The sequence below is a fragment of the Arctopsyche grandis genome, chromosome 4, assembly GCF_051622035.1.
Source record: "Arctopsyche grandis isolate Sample6627 chromosome 4, ASM5162203v2, whole genome shotgun sequence".
Taxonomy (NCBI): domain Eukaryota; kingdom Metazoa; phylum Arthropoda; class Insecta; order Trichoptera; family Hydropsychidae; genus Arctopsyche; species Arctopsyche grandis.
The window spans coordinates 12,054,631-12,079,347 of NC_135358.1; the positions used below are offsets into that span (position 1 = coordinate 12,054,631).

At 40.2% G+C, this 24,717-nt stretch overlaps 2 protein-coding genes across 3 annotated transcripts in view; one reads left to right on the plus strand and one right to left on the minus strand.

Annotated features, from left to right (window-relative positions):
• Positions 1-24,717, plus strand: part of LOC143910670 (anosmin-1-like) — a 67,036-nt gene that overhangs the window by 27,263 nt on the left and 15,056 nt on the right. The window lies entirely within an intron of this gene.
• The window catches only part of LOC143910667 (uncharacterized), a 384,446-nt gene continuing 377,303 nt past the window's right edge, over positions 17,575-24,717 (minus strand). The window contains exon 2 of the mRNA XM_077429239.1: positions 17,575-17,674. The gene's annotated coding sequence lies outside the window, so the exon portion shown is untranslated. The remainder of the gene's footprint in view (positions 17,675-24,717) is intronic.

The window sequence follows — 24,717 nt, forward strand, 5'->3', positions numbered from 1 at the left end:
AGCACCGAGAGGTTATCGGGTTCGTATCATTAAAGTTTATCCCATGATAATCTTTAATGCTGCTGGTCAGACTTGGATATTTTTTATCCAAGTCGATCGTTTCCTATTACAATTAGTCCATTTATCTGATTTAATTGTTGAAACGGTTCCTCTATCAAATTGGCAAACACCATCCTACCCGCTATGTCATTAATATCTGAATTTGATTTATGTAAAAATTTATGTACAAGTCTAAATCCATAGATGTCTGGATTAATTCTTTAATTAATTAATAGTTGATTTCGTGTTCTTCAGCATCTCAAAATTCAGCAATTTATGTAATCAAAAATGCTGCAATGTTTGTAATTGGCTAGGAAGGTGCATTGAAGGTTAAATTAATTAATCTTCCAGGATATACAATCTATGTAAAAATAAAATAAAATTTGCCTTCTTTCTCGTTTTGGCAAATCTAATTTTATATTTGTACATATTTCCATTAAATAATATCCTCAAATATGTACATAATCGTTATTGTTATATCCCCTCCTTATCTTGCATTGAAATCATTGGTTTCAAGGAAGATGGAATCTCTAGTGACATTTCCAGCCTCCATTGACTCAACCTCTTTTGGGATTGTGTTATGTGGTGAAGGATGTTCGCTTTTCTACATATTTACTCCAGTGAAGACTTAATTTAAGTGTATTCATCCCAGCATTTTTAATTAGCAACTTCAACAAAATTTTATCATATTTCTCCCCCAATGATGTTAAATAAATAAATAAATATTTATCTTAGACCTAAATAATGTCGATATAAATTTTATTAATATTCCTGAAAAAATACGTACAAACCTTTCACTCCATAAATCTTGTGTGAATCCAAGAATCTCTAAACTAAATGTCGACTGATCAACTTGTCATAGGTAAAATTTAGCTTAGAAGTTTATGGTGTGATATAATCAAATGATTGTATGCATTAATAATTGATTTATTTGCCTGACTTGTAGTGTATGCAATAAAGTTTATGACGGTAGCGGCGCACGTGCCACCAGTTCGGCGCCTCTTTTCGGTAACATGTCTTTAATTGAAATGTATCGATGATGCGTTGGTAGCCGCTAAAGGCACTCACCCAAATATGGTATGAGCTGGTTAAATATTGGCGCTTTTTCCTCTTATTGAGATTTCGTTTTAATTACTTAATTGCATCGAACTTAAAAAAGTCCACAAGGTATACTTTGTTGCATACAAAAAATATCAAGTAAAAAAAATCGGAAACACATAATGCTCGTAATTTGAGGTTAATTTGTATCGAACAATTTTCCTTTTTTATTTTTAATTGATCTTTTATTTGAATAAATAATATCTATTGGATGTATTTAGGAACATGTCTTCTTTTTGACTCCGACCTATTTTTGAAATATGTAAAAATATTTATTTCGATTTTTTTTCTTAATATTTTATATGCATTACGTTAATAGCGTGATATGGAAAATTAATCAAAAAATCTGTATTTCCATTAAATGCCAGAATATAAATATTCTGTTTTTATCTTATGACTTGGGCTAAACGTGGATTCCGCTACACGCTCTGTTGTTGTTTTTTTTACAAGCTTTTTTTGCCCTCTTGCTTTGAAAACTGATGGTTTTTCTAAGAAATTCATCATTAAAAAAATAGAAACCCTGTGTAGCTGCTTTTTACTTATGAGTTATGACCCACCAGTTCTAGACAAATGACCAATTCGTAGACAATATACATACATCATCATCATCATATATGTACAGCTATTCACTATTTACTGCTCGATAAAGTTTCTCCAATACGCGTCTATTCGTCTCTGTTTTGCGCAACTCTCATCCATTTTATAATTTCATCAAATCATATCCTGTGGCCTTCCTTTCACCCTTTTACATCAGGTAGCATTGCAGCACTTTTTTGGTCCACCGTTCATCCATTTTCCTATCCATCCATTACCATATCAATTTCTGCACTCTCTCCACTATATCAAATACACATACATATCTACATGGGTGAAACAATATACATATGGGAATATAAATAAAATAAAAGTGTAAATAGGCACAGAAAGATGATAATAAACAGGGCTCGCAAGAAGGGAGGGAAAGGGGTGAAATTATTTTTGAAATTGAAGTGCCTGAAGTAAAGTGAAATGTATATGTTATTTATTGGATTAAATAACGAATTTGACATTATCGCGACAAAGTAATTCGTCCGTGATTTTTCTAAAAGCCCATACACTAAATGAAAATATGATGCAACAGCATTTAATGACTACCTAGAAAATAGAAACTTTTAAATACACTATCTAGGTTAGTGTAACTGTTCAAATATGTAGCTGTCGGTAGTCTTAAAAAAAATACAATCTTCTTCTTCTTTGGTGATTATTTCTCCAAGGTCCAGGGTCACTTTCGACAGCCCCGATAAAATATGTATATATCGTAATGCAAAAAGTATTTTAGTTTTAGCCTTAAAAAGCTACCTCAACTTTAATCATATAGAGTTCTCTCTATTAGTCAATATTTATTTATCTATTTATATAATTTTAGCTATTTAGCTAATTTAAAAATACATTCTTAATACTTTACTTACCTCGCAAGGATGCATCCACGGTCTTAGAAGACCTGACGCACTCAGGGAGGGCATTGTACATGAGCCCTGTGAAAAACACCACCAATTGTCTTCTTTTTCCTTACTCTACCTACAACTAAATTGTTCTTATTTCTAGTATAATAACCATGGATATCACTATTTCTTATGTATAATCCTTAAAATACTTAAAAAACAATGTACTAAGATTTAAACTATTTCTAATACTCATCCATCCCAATTCATCTAACATACTTTTAATCTACCAACATTCAAAATACCTCTCATAGCTTCATTTTGTAATTTTTGTATTTTTCCTAATTCTTGGCCATTAAAAATGTACAGTGACACAATAAACCACGTGTGGCAAGACAATTATATTATAGATTAAAATTTTACCTTTTTTACTTCAAATATTTCTTAACTTACATAAGACACTAACTTTTCTTACCATTTTTTTAATGATATATTCAGCGTGTACCTTAAAATTCAGTCTCAAGTCTATGTGGATTCCTAAATATGTTATATTATCAACTATCGTAACTATCTAGATATTATATTATCAATAATTATATCATCAATTCTAACTCATTAAATACATTTTTACTATTCAACCACATAGTTTTTGTATTATTCACATTCAGCTTTAATTTATTTTCACACAACCAATCACTTACATAATTTAATTCTTTATTTGAAATTTCAGACATTACATCAACATTATTACCCACTAGCTGTATTACCCGGCTTCGCTCGGTATTTGTAATATAAACCGCTTAAACATGATGAATCTAATAGTAAACATTTTATTAAATTTATTTGAATAGTTTTATTTTATATAAATTTATTTGAATAGTTTTATTTTATATAAATTTATTTGAATACTCGTTTGTTTTTTTATATTAAATTGACTGTCACGAACAAACAAACATATATAGTAAGTCTCTTATAAAAAATTATATGTATACGAAATTATAAGTATACCAGAATCCGGTGCCTGCGCCCCCTAGAGCTTTGCCCCCGGAGCCTTCGCCCCCTGTGCGAAGGTGGCTTCGCCTTCGGCGCCTTTGCCCCCGGGGACTTCGAATCCTTTGAATAGAAAAAAATCGAATTATTTGTTCGATGACGTCACGGATTTACGAACGTAGGTTACATATGTATATACATAGAAAGTCTTTTTCCAAATTATATATTAGATGATATTTATTAATGTATCACCTGAAAACAGATGAATTTTACACTTATTAACTACCCTAACAGTATCGTTAATATATGTATAATATAAATATGCGGCAACCTTAATATATTGCACCATACTAAATGACTATTAATAAAAAAAATATATAGACAGGTTATATTCGTGTCGGTGTTAAATAGTGAATTTAACGGTTAACGAGCGTGTGGTAGGGCAGTCTTCACTGTGTTGGTCCTTATTCGCGTGCGCGGGTTATCGGGTTTCCTGTTCGTATGATAAATTATCGGCTGGAAAATGGTCGCTTGATGTTTCAATCGGGCCGACGATGATGGATTTTTTGAAAAGGTAGCTGGGGCCGGCGACGCGATGATTAAATAAAGATTTATGTGGAAGCTGCGCAAGAAGAAGCGTCCGGACCGCTTCGTTAAATGGTAACGGCAACTCGACCAAACATGATATATCGCGGACATACCTCACAGAACCGCCAATTGACCACTAGCCGGCTGCCGATTCAACCTTTTCGTACCCTGATCTACCATATGGTCTACTCTCCTAATGGAGAGTTAATCCCAGAGAAGGATGCTGGCCGTGTTGTTGCTCCAGCTCTTTGTGTGAATTTCCGTATCCAGTTTTTTCATAATTTTCTTTTCGCCGTTGCGATCATTCCAGACATGGGTATATGTAAAGTTGATTAAGAAAACTTTCATATATCTTTTAAAAATCCGGGGCTTTATAAACTGTGTATTTTTAATTGTTATCAGTAGTAACATTGATTATATCTCATATTTAATCGATCCTGGAATGGTATAAGCATATTATTCACTGAAACTTTTAATGTGAACTATTCAATTACTCGATATTTAAATGCCAAGGTGCCAATATATAACACGGAAGTGCATAGTAATCATATATGTAATATTGCTATTCTGTGTTTCTGTGTAAGATAACGCTCGCCGTACTATAAAAGTCGTTTAGATTCGACATACTATGTACGTCACAGCTAAAACACTTTATTTACATATATACCAGGAAGGCTTTTCATGTAAACCCCAATGCGCCTTCCTGGCCAATTACAAACAATGCAGCATTTTTATTACATAAGTCAATGAATTACGAGACACTGAAAACTCTTAATTAAGGAGACATCTATGAATTGTACATACATTTTATTGTACATTAATCATACTCAAATAGTGGTGACATAGTAGGTGGGAAGGTTTTTAGCCAATTTAATCGGGAACCATTTCATCAATGAAATCAGAAAAATTGGCAAATTCTGATAGGAAACGATTGACCTGGAGTCACAAATATCAAAGTCTGACCAGCAGTAGTACAGATATACTCAGAAAAATTATTTTCAATTGAGGTCAGCTCATGGGATTGAACCCGACGCCTCTTGGTGCTAGGCAGAAGCTTAACGACCGAGCTATGCTGCTGGCTAACTTCCAACAAATCGGACGAATATAATAACAAAAGAAAAAACTTATATACTATATATACTGTTTGCTACCAATGTGTCCTATAGGCTAATAGACGGCGCTAAATGCTAAGCTGAGCATTTAGCGCCATCTGTTGAACATTTATTTAATTAATTAATTAATTATTTAATTTTTCTATTGGTGTTTTATATTATTTATATGTAGGTAGGTAGATAGTTTTTACCATTTTTTTCATATTAAACAATTAAATATATTTAAAAGGTATTTGAAAAATATTCGACCGCGTGCGGATCAAAAAAAGAACCGACACATTTTTTATTTTTTATTTTTATTTAATAACGTAATATGCCAACACCCATGCGATGATATTTCATCGGGTACAACACTAGTCACTATACATATATATTGCTGTCGGTTCCCTCATCACTGAGGATCGTGACTATGATGTGCGGTCAACCAGCTGCCTCCATTCAGTTCTAAATTCGGCCAGGCGAAGACTTGCTACCGTGGAAGCGCCCGTCGCTGCAGATACTTGGTCAGTCCAGCGTGCGGGGGATCTGCCTCTGGCTCTTCTGCCTTCGACGCTACCAACCACAACCAACCGCTCCAGGCTCTCCTCACCTCTTCGTGCAATGTGGCCGAAGAACTGCAATATACGTTTCAGGCATATTGTTGACAATCTATCCTTGATTTTCAATTCTTCAAGAATAGACACATTCGTGCGTTTGTCGGTCCAAGGCACGCGCAGTAGCCGTCTCCAGGACCACATCTCGAAGGCATCGATTCTCCGTCTATCCGCCGCCTTCATGGTCCACGTCTCGACACCATAAAGGCAGACAGAAAAAACGAGACTCTTCACGAGACGGATTTTGACAGCAGTTGTAATGGCTCTATTCTTCCAAATCTTCGTTAGTTGTGACATTGCCGATTTTGCTAATGTAATCCGGCGCCGTATTTCCAATTCGCTGCCGCCGTTGTTAGATATGAGTGACCCCAGATAGACAAAATTATCAACCACATCTATACCGTTTAAAGCTGAGTTGTTGTTTTGCAGCTGTTGGTGACGGTCAATTATCATAATTTTTGTTTTGGGGCGGTTTATCTGGAGGCCAAGCACATTACTCTCTGTCTCAACACGACGGATCAGTTCGGCCATTTCTTCATGATTATTAGCTATGAGCGTTGTGTCATCCGCATACCGAAGATTGGATAGTTTTTTTCCACCAATGGACACTCCACCCTTCCAACCATCCAGTGCTCTACGCATTATATACTCTCCATATATATTAAATAGGTCTGGAGATAATATACACCCTTGCCTTACTCCACGTTGTACTCGAAAATTTGTCGAGTTTAGCGAATTGATTCGAACTACTGCATTGTTATCATTATACAAGTTATGTATTATCTTTACAAGATGCATGGGGACTCCCATGTCCAGTAGAACTTTCCACAGATAGTCCCAGTTCACAAAGTCAAAAGCTTTTTTATAGTCTATAAAACAAAGAACGGCTGGAGTTTGAAACTCCCGACATTTTTCAATGAGTTGACGTATATTCAGTATTTGTTCCCTCGTCCCTTTGCCTTTTACAAACCCTGCTTGTTCGTTCGGTATTTGCCATCCAAGGTAACTGCTCAAACGATCTTTAATTATATACAGCAATACTTTACTAGAGTGCGATATTAAGGCTAAGGTCCTGTAATTCTCGCATTTTTTTGTAGATCCTTTCTTGTGTAAGGGAATGAATATTGAATTGACCCAATCTTTCGGCCATACTCCGTTTACCCAGATCTTGTTGCACATATTACATAGCGCCTTTATCGCAGTTTCACCAAGCTCTTTCAGAAGTTCAGCTTGTATACCATCGCTGCCAGGAGACTTTTTACATTTCAGTTTCTTTATGGCATTTACAACTTCAGATGTCAAGATGTCAGGCTCCCTGACATCATCAATTAGGGAAACAATTGAGGTCGACGAACTACCACTGTACAATTCCGAACAGTATTCTTTCCATCGGTTGAGTATCACATCAATATCTGTAAGCGTGTTTCCAAATTCATCATCTATTGTCCAAGTTTTGGGTGAAAATTTTTGAGTGACGATTTTTACTTTGTGAAAAATATCCCTTGCCTGATTCTTTAATGCGTGTTTTTCTATCTCCTCACATATGTCATTTATATATTTAGCTTTATCCCGCCTACAACTCCTTTGAATATCTTTATGTAATATTGCATACCTTTCAAGATATTCTGTCGATGTTATGCCAGTTTGTTTAAGTCTTTTACGTTCTTTTATCTTAACCCAAGTTGAATCAGAGATAAAAGACTTACGATGTTCATTTTGCGGTGTTTGATGTTTTCTGGCATACCGAATTATGAGATCTTTAAAAATTTTCCAAGACTCTTCTACATCTACATTAGGATTTATTTGGAATTCTGCATCTTTTTCTCTGATTACATTGCCAAAATTAATTACATCAAAATTCAAAATTAATACATATAAAAATCATCAATAATATTTACAGCCATTCACTATCCACTGCTGAATGAAGGTCTCTCCAACACGCTTTCATTCGTCTCTGTTTTAAGCAACGGTCATCCATCTCAACTCGCACATTTTTTGCAACTTTCTTGTAACTTTTTAAATTATCTTAAATACCATACCAGCACTTCTTTTCTCCACTTTTCGTCAATTCTTCTAGCTACGTGACCCACCACTCTACACTATATCGACTATCCATGATATTTATCATGTTTATTTGAAACTAGTGGTTATACCCGGCTTCGCTGATATTTGTAAAATAAACCCCTTAATCATACCTAATCTGATAGTAAACATTTTTGAACCTTACATTGAACCCTACATACAAAGTCTCTTTCGAAATTATATATTAGATTATTAAATTTAATTTGAAAAATTACTTTTTGTTTTTCGTGCAAATATTTGTTTTGGAAAATATGATGGAAGTTTTCAGTTTATGGAATATGGAACTTTAATTTCTAGTTATATAAACAACTAACATGTTCCTGCTGTGCATGTATGTGTGCTGAATATTATACAAAGAAAGATAACTTAATATTGTAATGAAATTTGTTGTCAGCCATAATTTAACAGATTATCATAATATTTAAAACTGATATGAAACTATTAAAAATTCATAAGCGGTGACTTTCAATACAAAATTTATATATGTATGTATGCCTGTATAGTATATGTACATATAATACATTTTTAATATTCAACGTTCAAGAAATTCGATACGAGATATATGAAAAAAAAATTCTCACACTATCTGAATAAAATATTTAACAAGTATGGTGTTGTTTTTTTTTTTTTATTACTTTTCGTATATTTCCACGAGATTGAATACTGCATCGAACTCGTGTGCATACACGATATGTCGAAAACGGGAATTATCATATTTCAGTCATATAATACGCTGCGAAGCGGTCGCCGATTGATATAAAGATTTTTAAGCATTGATAAATCACAGATCGTTGAGCGATTAGTTATTCGGACGAGTCGTTTGTATGCATTTAATTTATATATATATATATATATATATATATATATATATATATATATATATATATATATATATATATATATATATATATATATATATATATATATATAATATATATATATATATATATATATATATATATATATATATATATATATATATATATATACATATATTATACATATAATATATTTAGACAACGCAAAAAAAAGTGAAAGCTTACCACTTGCAAGCAATGAAAATATTGCCTCGATGATATGTTCGAGTAAACGAATATTGATAGGTTTGCCAAAAACTAATTCAATCGTCATACAAATTTAGGTAAACCCAATGACAGATTTACTATCTTTGATAGATGTGCAATAAGAAAATTATACAAACATTTATAATTTATTTAAAATTTAATCTCTTTGATTTTAATATGTAAAAAATCGTTTTAGATACACGTAACGTGTTCTTATTATATTTTACAAATACTTAAAGATGTAATATTTCAGAAATTTCAAAAAGTGAAAGCACCTTCTGCTCACTTTTGCGATATTCGCGGTTTATATATACATACATACTTACATACATATTACAATTATATTTTCGTTATTCAATGTGCACGTTTAAAATCTAGCATTTCATACTGATGTACATACATATATGATATTTGGAAAAGACTTCGATAATGGTTTGATGTAGTTTATTGAAATGTAAAATTTGCACGTGGTGGGCCAGCGGAGCGTACGGAACACAAGCTGTCCGTACGCCGTCTACTCGGTGACTCTGTCGACCGTCGCGTATTTCCGCTTGGGCCGACACTAATGCCAACTCGTCAATAATGCCAATCGACAATCAGTTAATAAGACTGTTTGCCACACGTCATTACAAAAGTCGGAACATAGTCCCACATAGGAAAACTGTTGAACAATACAGTTATTCTACAGAGTTACAGCATTACTGACGAGTCGTTTACAATAAATCATAGCTCTTAAAATAATTAAATAGAGGGTGAATAATGAAACCTTTGCCTCATCCAGTGTGAGGATAAAATCAATTTATTGGTTCAGTAATATTTCAACTTATAGGTATACCTCTGGTGAATGTTGTTTCTATTTACATTAAAGTTTTTGAAATCTCCTTTGAAGCTGTGAATAAGCATTACAAGATAAGTTTACTTTAAAGAAGAGAGAGTGGACTGTATATGGTTTAAAACTTAAGCATTCCTCATCTTGATGTTAACTTAGACAATACAATGTTGACACTGTTACAGTTGTCAAGACAGATCAGCTATTACCGATCAACTAAACTTGATTAGTGAGTGTAATGCTCCTAAGTTAACTTGATTTCATCAACAAGTAGCACAAACATTGCTAAATTAAAAGTAAATTGGAAAGTCATTCATTCATTCCTACAAGCAGGAAATGAAGGCGAACTATGATTATAGATGTCTCTACGTTACATCGAAATGTTCAGTATTATAATATTTACTTATTCTATGATTCACATAAATACTATAAACAGTAAGAGTTAACTTATGTTTTCATAACAAGAAACATAAGACCTGCGGATGACTCCCGGCAGGTTATAATTAAGTAGACATGAAATAATTTAAGATGCTCCATTAAGTGTGGCTTGGAGACTAACATTAACAAATCATGAATCTAATTTTAACTGTCAAATTTGAACAGTTTATTTTAAACTCGGATATAATCCTTCCGAGTGATGACATGAGACAAGTCTTATATTATAAAGACAAAATGATTAGATTAAATTCGGAGATATATACTGCCGAATGTTAAAATGAAAATAGCTTAAATTATACACACAACACAATTAAAGTGAATTACGGAGTACTACTATTAACATTGACTGATTTAAACTCATGATTACATCTAATAAGTAATATGAGTTGGGGGTAGTGTCTTCGGGTTAAACTAAGCTACCGAAGTTGACGGAATTGAAGCTGCTGTTTCTCCTCCCTCTTGCTGATCTTCCTTCCTGTCAAGTGGTCCTTGTGGTAGAATCGGCAATGGCGCCACTAGATGACTGGACCGACGAAACTCTCCGCTGGCAGTAAAGACGTCGACGACTCGAACTCTGCCATCTGGTCCGGGATACAATTTAGTGACTCGACCCAAGACCCATCGGGTTGGCAGCATGTGTTCCTCCTTTAACAGGACCATTTGACCCACACTCAGATTGTTGCTCGAGTCCTTCTTCCATTTGTGTCGTAACTGCAAAGAATGTAAATATTCCGCCGACCAACGTTTCCAAAATGCTGCTGTGGTCAATTGTATCTGAAGCAGATTGGCATGGACATTAGTGTTATATTTAACCTCCATTGGAAGAGCGAGTAAGGATCTGCCAATTAAGAAATGTCCAGGTGTGAGGGGTAAAAGGTCTAGTGGATCCGAAGACAAGGGACTAAGAGGACGGGAATTCATGCAAGCTTCTATTTGAGTCAATACCGTACAAAATGATTCGAAATTTAAGGTGGTGGCCTTTAACACCTTGTTTAAATGAATCTTCATGGATTTAACCGCTGCTTCCCACAGCCCTCCCATGTGAGGCGCCCTTGGCGGGTTAAACTTCCAACGAATCCCTTCGGAGGCTACATACCGTAGTAGCTTCTCCTCATGAGGACGTTCGTAAATTAATTTTACTAAATTAACGAGTTCACGACTTGCACCGACAAAATTAGTAGCATTGTCGGAATATATCGTATTGGGCCTGCCACGTCTGGCTACGAATCTTCTTAAACAATTTAAGAAATTTGAACTCGTTAAGTCTCCGACAAGTTCCAAGTGAACTGCCTTACTGGAAAAACACACAAAGACACAAACGTAACCCTTAATTATCTTAGAATTCTTATTGCAACCACTCTTCACAGGAAAAGGTCCTGCGAAATCTATCCCCACATGACTGAAAGGAAAATTCGCAGTGGTACGTTCAAGCGGGAGTAATCCCATTAATCTATTGTGTGACAGTGGTTTATTTCTGAAACAAATGACACATGAACGCACCACTCCTTTGACAGTATTATGTCCGGCCAATGGCCAATAGGTCTGCCGCAATAACGACAGTAAGGCTTGAGTACCCAAGTGAATATATTTCAAGTGCGCATCTCGGACAATCATGTGTGTAAGTTTATGCTTATTTGACAAGATAATGGGTGACGTTGATAGAGTTGTTCCCAGAGGAAGTCTACTTCCAACACAAATTAAATTCTCGTGGAATAGAGGGGACAATTTAGCTAATTTACTGCTACTGGGAATTGGATGTCCCTTGCTCAGCAAACGATATTCCAATGGAAATGATTCCATTTGCGATAACCTTATCAAATTATTTAAAGCATCTTTTAATTCTAAAGCGGACGGTTCGTTATTTTCTTTAACGTTTAATTGTTTATTCCTTAGTGGCCGACGAACATATGATAAAACTCGAAGGAGTCTTGGAAGATGAGAATGTTTATCTATCCAATTATTTTCCCTCACAAGGGTAGCGTTAGTGACTACCCTTCTCTCTGGAAGATCTATTGTGATCTCAGGAGGTCTTCGAGGCCATCGTGATTCGTCTAATTTCAACCAACTAGGGCCGTCCCACCATAACGAATTATGATTTAATTCTGATGGTTGAGTCCCTCGAGAAATTAAATCTGCTGGATTGTCTGTAGAGGAGACATGGTACCACTCAATGGGTTGAGATATTGATTGGATTTCGGCCACTCGATTGGCAACGAAGGTGGTCCATTTACATGACTCTCCTCTAATCCAATGCAATGCGACGGTTGAATCCGTCCAATAATATTTTTCATTAATATGAATTGTTAATTGGTCTATTGTTGACTTCATTAACTTTGATAATAACATAGCGGAGCACAGCTCTAAACGCGGAATAGTTACAAAACTGAGCGGAGCGACTCTCGAACGAGAACACACAAGATGACATTTGGAATTTCCCAATTGATCAGTACATTTTACATAAATACAAGCACCATAAGCTTTCTCGGATGCGTCACAAAATCCGTGTGCCTGTATATTAATGACATTATTTAGTATTATCAATCTAGGAATTTTATAAAGTTTCATGACTGTATTGGATAATTGACAATCTTTCCATTTTTTGAAGATTGTCTGAGGAATGAATTCATCCCAACCAATGGTTTGTTGCCAGACAGATTGCATTAATATCTTATAATTAATTAACAATGGAGATAATAGTCCTAATGGGTCGAAGATCTGACTAATTACTGATAAAAAGTTTCTTTTTGTTATATTTTCAGTCTCGACTTCGGTTTGAACCTTAAATACAAAAACGTCTTCCCGCGGTTTCCAAAATAAACCTAAAGTTTTGTGTGATTCGTTAGAGAAGTTAAAATCTGAACAATCGTCAGCTTTAACATCCGTGATTATATCGGAGTTGTTCGATGTCCATTTGCTTAAGGGCATACCGGCTGATAATAATATGGTTTCCAGTTGAACCTTTAATAATTTACCAGCTTCAATAGTATTAGTTCCCGTGAGCAAATCATCAACATAAAAATCACGTTCGATCACTTTACTAGCGATGGGATATTTGTTTCTATTCTCCTCTGCTAACTGATTTAGACATCTAGTAGCTAAAAATGGGGCTGAAGCAGTTCCGAATGTTACTGTATTAAGCTTGTAATGCTTGAATTTACTCTGGGGATCTGTTCGCCAAATGATTCGTTGTACATTTTTATTTTTCTCTGCTATTTGAATCTGTCGGTACATCTGCTTAATATCCGCAGTAATCACGTATTTATGGAGTCGAAAGTTGAGTAGTAAACTTAACAAATCTGATTGGACATTAGGTCCCACCATCAAAATATTATTTAGTGAGATATTAGACGTTGTCTTTGCGGACGCATCAAAAACTACACGATATTTAGTGGTAAGGCTAGACTCCTTAACCACGACGTGATGAGGTAAATAACAATGAACCTCATGTGCCTCCGGAGGTTCACACTCTGACATATGTCCTAAATTTATGTACTCTTCTAAAACTTTATTGTATTCCATTTTTAAATTATTATTGGCTAAAAAACGTCTTTCCAAAGTTTTGTGTCTTTTCTCCGCAATGTGCAATGAACTTCCTAATACTACCGGGGAATTTTTATATGGTAAAGCTACACAAAATCTACCGTTTTTATCTCGTGATGTGTGTGCTTGGAAATGTTCCTCACATCTTTTCTCCTCAAGAGATTGATGTTTTACCATAGGAACCTGGTCTATCATCCAAAAGTTTTGAATGTGACTGTCTAATTGACTTAAGCCTATGTGGCTCTTCCCTGGAGCATTATTTACTTCGGGATATGGACCAACTATTGTCCATCCGAATTCGGTATCCTTTAAGATAGGCATACCTTTTCCTAACTGGATGGTTCCTGCTTTCATAGCATGAACGCAAATCTCGGCGCCGAGCAATAAATCGATTGGCGTCGGTTTATTCCAAAGGGGATCTGATAACTTGATTCCCGCTGGTATTGAAATTAACTGTTGATCCAGTTTCACAGTTGGAATTTCGCCAGTAATTTCTGGTAATACCAAACACAACACTTTGGTTGAGTAATTAGTGGTTGAAGACCTTATGGTCACCTTGGTGATGTGACGAATGCTACTTTCTTGATTAGCGATACCTACAATTTTTTGAGAGATTTTCTCTAATTTGAAGTTATTCTTCTTAGCAAAAGATGTGGTAACATAGTTGACTTGTGAGCCGGAATCTAATAATGTGCGACCCTTAACGACCGTTCCATTGGACGTTATAATGTCTACTTGTACCGTCGGTAAAATTATCTCCCTTTGAGAGAAATGAGTAGAATGAGCATTAATTGACTTCCTTCCCGTATTATTGGAACTAAATGTATCGTCCTGATGCAACAAAGTGTGATGGTTTTGTTTGCACCTTAAGCAATTATAGTTAGACTTGCAATTTGTTATCTTATGCGATGAATTTAAACATTTAAAACACATGTTATTAGATTTAACGAATTCATTTCTTTCCATACTGGATTTTGCTTTGAATTTATCACATTTGCCTATGAAATGATTATTTCGACAGAATGCGCATGCGTTTACCTTACTTGATGGGTTTTTGTTCGCGACATGAGTTCTCATGATTCTTTGACGACTATGAGGGAATTCCTTCACCGTAGTTACAGATGCAGTAGATTGTAATACATTACATCTATTCTGCAAGAATGTCTCTAAACTTTCATATGGTGGCATTTCTCTGCTAACCAGCGATATTTCCCAGTCTCTTACTATATTAAAAGGTAATTTCCTTAGAACTAAACATGTTACCCATGGATCTAAAATTTCTCTCGCGTAACCCAACGATTCAATGTTTTTAATACACACTGTTACCTGATTCAATAGATTTCTCAATTCGATATGTGATTCTCTTGTGATTAATTTTAAGTCACAAAGTGAATTAATCCTAGTTTTGAGATTAAGTCTTGGTAAATTATATTGCTTGTCTAAAATACTCCAAGCTATTTCGTAATTGTCTGAGCTAATATCTAAACCTGATACAGCTGCCAAAGCGGGACCGATTAAGGATTGATGCAAATATTGCAATTTCGTGACATTCGAATATTCCGTTTTGTTTCCTATTATATTCTTAAAAGCTTGTTGAAACGATTGCCATTCAGATGGATCTCCCTGAAATGTGGGAATGGTTAACGTCGGTAACTTATCTCTAGCAAATTTAATTGTTGCTTGCTCTACCTTTAGTTTACTATCTTGAAAGGATTGGCAATCTAATGCTGCTTTAAGATTTTTAACTGTTATTGTAATTGCATCGTACTCTTCGTCTATTTTGGCCGCTTTCGGTATGTCTGTAAGGTTATCTAAATACTCGTAATGGAGTTTTCGGACATAATCGTATGCTTCTTTAATGGTTTGATACTGTCCTTCATCTAATTCGGAGGATTTATCTATTTTTCCTTTTAGTCTTTGTACCGCGCCTGAATACCTTAATTCTATTGACGTCATTATGACTTCTACTTTATTTTCCTTCGCTAATATTTCTATCGATTGAGTCTGACTTCGAGTCTGATGTATTCTAGAGCTTGACCTGTCTCTAATAGGTTCTACGTCCCTAGTTGGATTTCGACCTTTATGCGACTGGGAAGTCGAAGCTTCTATTTCCTCGTTTTCAGCACTTGACATTTGTTTCAGAAAGTTGCACTATTTCGTCTCATAAATACAGTTGTTCTCTACTATAGCTGTCAATTGAACTATTCGTAGAGATAAGGTAATAATATTCAATGATTAACCGTGAATCTTAATATTCTACTTTAACTATTATCACCAGAATCTATCCAACATATTTTGGAAGAAATTACAACCCTAAATTGGTGGGTGCTTGATTTAAACCACTTTGGGGCTACAAGTCTTGTGATTTATTTTAAATCACCACTGTTTCATCACACATTATGAAACAAAGAGATCTACCGATGTATGAATATGCCGGTATGTACTTGATTTAATCCACTTTGGGGCTACAAGTGTAATTCCACATTTATCGTGGAAGGGGGGGGGGGGGAGGGTGTTTCTACACACATTAAGAAACAAAGATCTACCGATATGAATATACCGGTATGTACTTGGTTTAAGCCACTTTGGGGCTACAAGTATAATTCCACATTTATCGTGGAAGGGGGGGGGGGGAGGGTGTTTCTACACACATTAAGAAACAAAGATCTACCGATATGAATATACCGGTATGTACTTGGTTTAAGCCACTTTGGGGCTACAAGTATAATTCCACATTTATTGTGGAGGGGGGAGGGGGGAGAAAGTTTCTACACACATTAAGAAACAAAGATCTACCGATATGCATATACCGGTATGTACTTGGTTTAAGCCACTTTGGGGCTACAAGTATAATTCCACATTTATCGTGGAAGGGGGGGGGGGGGAGGGTGTTTCTACACACATTAAGAAACAAAGATCTACCGATATGAGTATACCGGTACGTACTTGGTTTAAGCCACTTTGGGGCTACAAGTGTAATTCCACATTTATTGTGGAAGGGGGGGGGGGGGAGGGTGTTTCTACACACATTAAGAAACAAAGATCTACCGATATGAATATACCGGTATGTACTTGGTTTAAGCCACTTTGGGGCTACAAGTATAATTCCACATTTATCGTGGAAGGGGGGGGGGGGAGAGGGTGTTTCTACACACATTAAGAAACAAAGATCTACCGATATGAATATACCGGTATGTACTTGGTTTAAGCCACTTTGGGGCTACAAGTATAATTCCACACGTGCTTTGCTAATTTTACACTACATCTGATTTTACACTTTTAATACGAAATTCGATGCGACCGATGAAACATTCCTTCGTAGCGCGATATTATTTTATACAATCGCGTTAATTTATTGTTATACTTTAAAACATATTTTAAAAACTGACCTACCCACATGATTGCCTTTTGAACAGATTGCCTGAGATTGAATACATTCACTTACTTGAATATCCTTTACGATGTTTATGTGATCGTTCCGATAATTTTGGATTACCTCTGTGTCCCATGCGTCTTTGTAGGTTATGTTTTTATTTATATATTTTCTGCGTCAATCACGCGGTCATGTACCTCTGTACATCAATCAATATATTGCTGAAATAGAAGCAAACATGTTATTAGTATTGGAAAGGTATGGATAGTAACAAAGGAACGATACCGATTTCTTAATTGACATCCATTTTTTCTCGACCACGTTTTTTCCTATTGGTTTGTCCGTTTGGTGTTGTGGCCTAGGTTACTGGTATCCGGTTCGAAGGACCATCATGGAAAAGACTTCGATAATGGTTTGATGTAGTTTATTGAAATGTAAAATTTGCACGTGGTGGGCCAGCGGAGCGTACGGAACACAAGCTGTCCGTACGCCGTCTACTCGGTGACTCTGTCGACCGTCGCGTATTTCCGCTTGGGCCGACACTAATGCCAACTCGTCAATAATGCCAATCGACAATCAGTTAATAAGACTGTTTGCCACACGTCATTACAAAAGTCGGAACAATATTCATAAATAAATAAAAGAAACAGGTTAATACATATGCATGTGTGGTCTTGCAAATTGGTATTATACGATTTTGGAAATTGTCCCATGGATGTCACCTATTTATTTACATATATTTATGCGTCGTTACTTTATATTAATGTGTACGATCGTAAAAATTTACAGTCTAATGAAGTTACCCTTGATTACGGCTATAAATGTAAAGGGGAGCATACGCTCTGGAGTTCGGTTAAGTTTGTAAAATAAATATTTATTGATCAATTATGTATATTGTTGATTATACCTGTCTTGAATCAAATGACAACGCACCAAAGCCCGACAACGAAATTTAATACCTTTTATAATGCGAACAGTTAAAATTACCTTTCACCCAGATACGTATGCATGTACATACATATATGTATATGTACAAACATACATTAGGCTGGAGTGAAAAACGCGAAATTTGGATTTCCATCGATGGACCTAGTGAAAAACTTTCGTCGTATCAAAATACGTTTATCAAACGTATCAAAACAAACCATTCGATTTATCTCGACTTTTTTCAAATATTTCACTATTTAAAAAACGCTCAATATTCACGTGTTGAACATTATTTGATTCGATAAGCTTTGACTGATTAAAGAGAATTCAAAGTCGTGATTTCGCCTGAAGGTCCCTATACAAAGCGTGTTTGATGGGGAAACGTTATTTTCAGAAAATTTACATTTTTTTGGCGTTCTCGTGATTATTTTCAAAATAAAAGCCGTTGAGAGCTTCCTTAAGTATAAATCTTAAATCTGAACATAAAAAATAACTAAATAAATTACGAATTTTATGAAAAAAATGAAAAAAATGAAAAATTTGAAAAAAATTAAAAAACTGAAAATAATGAAAAAAAATGAAAAAATGGAAATAATGAAATAGATGAAAAATTTGAAAAAAATGAAAAAAAATGAAAAAAAATGAAAAAAACTGAAAAAAACTGAAAAAACTGAAAATAATGAAAAATATGAAAAAAATGAAAAATATGAAAAAAATGAAAAATATGAAAAATATGAAAAAAATGAAAAAAAAAATTTTTTTCGATTGTTGACGAAAGCCGAAGTCGATTGTCGATTGTCGACGAAAGCCGAAGATACGCGAATGATTGGTTCCCCATACTTGTAAAGGGTAATCGAATATTATGTACGTAATTTAGAGCATTTTTTCTATCGAGACCGTAGTCTAATGGTTAGCGTGAATGTTCTGAGCCCAAGGACCCCAGCTCGACCCCGCGATCTGGAATTAATTTTATTTTTCAAATATCGCTAAAATATAAATTAATTTCAATAATTTCAATTAAAAATATATATTTAATTGTTTTATATGAAAAGAAAAAAAATGGTTCGAAACCTCGCTAAATAAAATTATTATAATTACGTATTTTTATATGGCGAGAAGGAATATTTCAATTAATGTTTAAAAAAAAAAGGCGAAATGAAGAATTGGATTTGGCGTGTGCACGTGACCATTAGCTCAATTTAGACCCATATTCAGGCTATTTGGGGTGATCGGTTCGAGTCGCGACAAAGACGTCTCGTCGAAAAATTAATTTATCGATTTTTATCGATTCATTCATTATGTTCGGCGAGAGTTACATAGGACACACACACACACACACACACACACACACACACACCTACACACACACACACACACACCCACACACACACACAGATTACCGTCTTTATATATATGATAACGTACATCCGGTATACAGCCCGGCCGTGCCGGCAGCGGCCGACCCACTCCACTGCTGTCAACCGGTCTCTGGGGTGCCAACTGCTAACAATATAACACTCATGTGTAAAGCCCGGACCCTGAAGGGGCCGTTTATTGTTCAAATGTTGTAAATGCATTGTTAAATGTTTGCCGCGAACCCTTTTTACAAAGCATTTACAACAATTGAACAATAAACGGCACGCTTCCGGTACTACCTCTACTCATGTGTACCACTGCCTGTAGACCACTCCTCAACATTACTCATTACATAATTCACTCACACACATAAAATCCCACATTAAGGAAAAATATGTGGACTAATGAAATAACCCAATCATAAATAGACACATTTATACCAAATGCAACTTTGAAATCGGCTGTATGCAATTTTATGATTTTTTGAAACACGTACTTGCATTATTAAGAAAGGCCCCAAAATACACAGACACACATTTTTTCTAGATCATGAAAACGTGATCAGAGATCGATACTGAGTTCAAATAAAAAAAATCTCGAGTTCGAATTTTCGCATGATCACAAAACTTCATCTACTACGTACATAGATAAAGTATATAATTCATGATTGTTTAAAATTCTAGATTGTGTATGCTTCTATTTTATAATAAACTAGCTGTATTACCCGGCTTCGGTCAGTATTTATAATATAAACCACTTAAACATGACTAAGCTAATAGTAAACATTTAATTAAAAAAAATAATTAAAAATTTTTTTTAAAAATTTGAAAAAAAAAATAAAAAAAAATAAAACAAAAATAAAAAAAAAAAATAAAAAAAAAATAAAAAAATAAATAAATCGAAATTTTTTTTGCCTTCTAGGGCTTCGCCCTCGGCGCCCCCCTGAGCCTTTGCCTTCTAGGGCTTCGCCCCTCCACGCCCCCATGAGCAATTGCCGTTTAAGGCTTCGCCCCCCTTAGCTGATGCCTTTTAGGGCTTCGCCCCTCCGCGCCCCCATGATTAAATGCCGTATAGGGCTTCGCCCCCATGATCAGTTGCCTTTTAGGGCTTCGCCCCACGTCGCCCCCATGATTAAATGCCGTCTAGGACTTCGCCCCCCTTAGTTAATGCCTTTTAGGGCTTCGCCCCTCCGCGCCCCCAAGATTAATTGCCGTTTAGGGCTTCGCCCCCCTTAGTTAATGCCTTTTAGGGCTTCGCCCGTCCGCGCCCCCATGATTAAACGCCGTCTAAGGCTACGCCCCCATGATCAGTTGCCTTTTAGGGCTTCGCCCCTCCGCGCCCCCATGATCAGTTGCCGTTTAGGGCTTCGCCTCATAAGGCTGCGCCCCATGGGGCTTCGCCCCATCAGGCTCCATAAGGCGGCGCCCCATAAGGCGGCGCCCCATAAGGCCGCGCCCCATAAGACCGCGCCCCATAAGGCCGCGCCCCATAAGGCTGCGCCCCATAAAGCTGCGCCCCCTTTGGGGCCCCATGGGGCTGCGCCCCCCTGCGCCCCCTTCGGGGCCCCATGTGGCTGAGCTCAATAAGGCGGCGCCCCATAAGGCTGCGCCCCATAAGGCAGCGCCCCATAAGGCTGCGCCCGATCAGGCTGCGCCCCATAAAGCTGCGCCCCCTTTGGGGCCCCATGCGGCTGAGCTCAATAAGGCGGCGCCCCATAAGGCTGCGCCCCTAAGGCTGCGCCCCATAAGGCAGCGCCCCATAAGGCTGCGCCCCATAAGACTGCGCCCCATAAGGCTGCGCCCCATAAGGCTGCGCCCGATCAGGCTGCGCCCCATAAAGCTGCGCCCCCTTTGGGGCCCCATGAGGCTGCGCCCCCCTGCGCCCCCTTCGTGGCCCCATAAGGCTGCGGCCCCTTCGGGGCCCCACGGGGCTGCGCCCCTTGTGGCGCCCCTGGCGGGGCCCCATGAATCTACTCGCCTTGCGCCCCCGCGGGGGTGAATCCATTGAATCGAAAAAAACAAATCGGCGCCTATGGATCGAAAAAAAAAAATCGAATCACGTGTTCGATGACGTCACCGATCTACGGACGACGACGACGAAGGATACATACATACATACATATATACAAAGTCTCTTTCCAAATTATAGATGTTATCTAATCTATAATTTGGAAAGAGACTTTGTATGTAAATATCCTTGGTCGTCGTCGTCGTCGTCTTCGTCGTCTTCGTCGTCTTCGTCCGTAGATCGGTGACGTCATCGAACACGTGATTCGATTTTTTTTTTTTTTCGATCCATGGGCGCCGATTTTTTTTTTCGTTTCAATGGATTCACCCCCGCGGGGGCGCAAGGCGAGTAGCTTCATGGGGCCCCGCCAGGGGCGCCACAAGGGGCGCAGCCCCGTGGGGCTCAAAAGGGGGCGCCACAAGGGGCGCAGCCCCGTGGGGCCCCAGCCTCATGGGGCGCAGCCCCATGGGGCTCAAAAGGGGGTGCCACAAGGGGCGCAGCCCCGTGAAGCCCCGAAGGGGGCGCGGGGGGCCCAGCCTCATGGGGCTCAAAAGGGGGCGCCACAAGGGGCGCAGCCCCGTGGGGCCCAGCCTCATGGGGCGCAGCCCCATGAGGTTCAAAAGGGGGCGCCACAAGGGGCGCAGCCCCGTGGGGCCCCGAAGGGGGCCCGGGGGGCCCAGCCTCATGGGGCGCAGCCCCATGGGGCTCAAAAGGGGGCGCCACAAGGGGCGCAGCCCCGTGGGGCCCCGAAGGGGGCCCGGGGGGCCCAGCCTCATGGGGCGCAGCCCCATGGGGCTCAAAAGGGGGTGCCACAAGGGGCGCAGCCCCGTGAAGCCCCGAAGGGGGCGCGGGGGGCCCAGCCTCATGGGGCGCAGCCCCATGGGGCTCAAAAGGGGGCGCCACAAGGGGCGCAGCCCCGTGGGGCCCCAGCCTCATGGGGCGCAGCCCCATGAGGCTCAAAAGGGGGCGCCACAAGGGGCGCAGCCCCGTGGGGCCCAGCCTCATGGGGCGCAGCCCCATGGGGCTCAAAAGGGGGCGCCACAAGGGGCGCAGCCCCGTGGGGCCCCGAAGGGGGCCCGGGGGGCCCAGCCTCATGGGGCGCAAGCCCTAATAGGCATTAACTAAGGGGGGCGAAGCCCTAGACGGCAATTTATCATGGGGGCGCGGAGGGGCGAAGCCCTAAAAGGCAACTGATCATGGGGGCGAAGCCTTAGACGGCATTTAATCATGGGGGCGCAGAGGGGCGAAGCCCTAAAAGGCATTAACTAAGGGGGGCGAAGCCCTAAACGGCAATTAATCTTGGGGGCGCGGGGGGCGAAGCCCTAAAAGGCAACTGATCATGGGGGCGAAGCCTTAGACGGCATTTAATCATGGGGGCGCGGAGGGGCGAAGCCCTAAAAGGCATTAACTAAGGGGGGCGAAGCCCTAAACGGCAATTAATCTTGGGGGCGCGGGGGGCGAAGCCCTAAAAGGCAACTGATCATGGGAGCGAAGCCTTAGACGGCATTTAATCATGGGGGCGCGGAGGGGCGAAGCCCTAAAAGGCATTAACTAAGGGGGGCGAAGCCCTAAACGGCAATTAATCTTGGGGGCGCGGGGGGCGAAGCCCTAAAAGGCATTAACTAAGGGGGGCGAAGCCCTAGACGGCATTTAATCATGGGGGTGCGGAGGGGCGAAGCCCTAAAAGGCATTAACTAAGGGGGGCGAAGCCCTAAACGGCAATTAATCTTGGGGGCGCGGGGGGCGAAGCCCTAAAAGGCAACTGATCATGGGGGCGAAGCCTTAGACGGCATTTAATCATGGGGGCGCGGAGGGGCGAAGCCCTAAAAGGCATTAACTAAGGGGGGCGAAGCCCTAAACGGCAATTAATCTTGGGGGCGCGGGGGGCGAAGCCCTAAAAGGCATTAACTAGGGGGGGCGAAGCCCTAGACGGCAATTAATCTTGGGGGCGCGGGGGGCGAAGCCCTAAAAGGCAACTGATCATGGGGGCGAAGCCTTAGACGGCATTTAATCATGGGGGCGCGGAGGGGCGAAGCCCTAAAAGGCATTAACTAAGGGGGGCGAAGCCCTAAACGGCAATTAATCTTGGGGGCGCGGGGGGCGAAGCCCTAAAAGGCAACTGATCATGGGGGCGAAGCCTTAGACGGCATTTAATCATGGGGGCGCGGAGGGGCGAAGCCCTAAAAGGCATTAACTAAGGGGGGCGAAGCCCTAAACGGCAATTATTCTTGGGGGCGTGGGGGGCGAAGCCCTAAAAGGCAACTGATCATGGGAGCGAAGCCTTAGACGGCATTTAATCATGGGGGCGCGGAGGGGCGAAGCCCTAAAAGGCATTAACTAAGGGGGGCGAAGCCCTAAACGGCAATTAATCTTGGGGGCGCGGGGGGCGAAGCCCTAACAGGCATTAACTAAGGGGGGGCGCATTAATTAAGGGGGGGCATGGGGCTCAAAAGGGGGCGCCACAAGGGGCGCAGCCCCGTGGGGCCCCAGCCTCATGGGGCGCAGCCCCATGGGGCTCAAAAGGGGGTGCCACAAGGGGCGCAGCCCCGTGAAGCCCCGAAGGGGGCGCGGGGGGCCCAGCCTCATGGGGCGCAGCCCCATGGGGCTCAAAAGGGGGCGCCACAAGGGGCGCAGCCCCGTGGGGCCCCGAAGGGGGCCCGGGGGGCCCAGCCTCATGGGGCGCAGCCCCATGAGGCTCAAAAGGGGGCGCCACAAGGGGCGCAGCCCCGTGGGGCCCCGAAGGGGGCCCGGGGGGCCCAGCCTCATGGGGCGCAGCCCCATGGGGCTCAAAAGGGGGCGCCACAAGGGGCGCAGCCCCGTGGGGCCCCGAAGGGGGCCCGGGGGGCCCAGCCTCATGGGGCGCAGCCCCATGGGGCTCAAAAGGGGGCGCCACAAGGGGCGCAGCCCCGTGGGGCCCAGCCTCATGGGGCGCAGCCCCATGGGGCTCAAAAGGGGGTGCCACAAGGGGCGCAGCCCCGTGAAGCCCCGAAGGGGGCGCGGGGGGCCCAGCCTCATGGGGCGCAGCCCCATGGGGCTCAAAAGGGGGCGCCACAAGGGGCGCAGCCCCGTGGGGCCCCGAAGGGGGCCCGGGGGGCCCAGCCTCATGGGGCGCAGCCCCATGAGGCTCAAAAGGGGGCGCCACAAGGGGCGCAGCCCCGTGGGGCCCCGAAGGGGGCCCGGGGGGCCCAGCCTCATGGGGCTCAAAAGGGGGCGCCACAAGGGGCGCAGCCCCGTGGGGCCCCAGCCTCATGGGGCGCAGC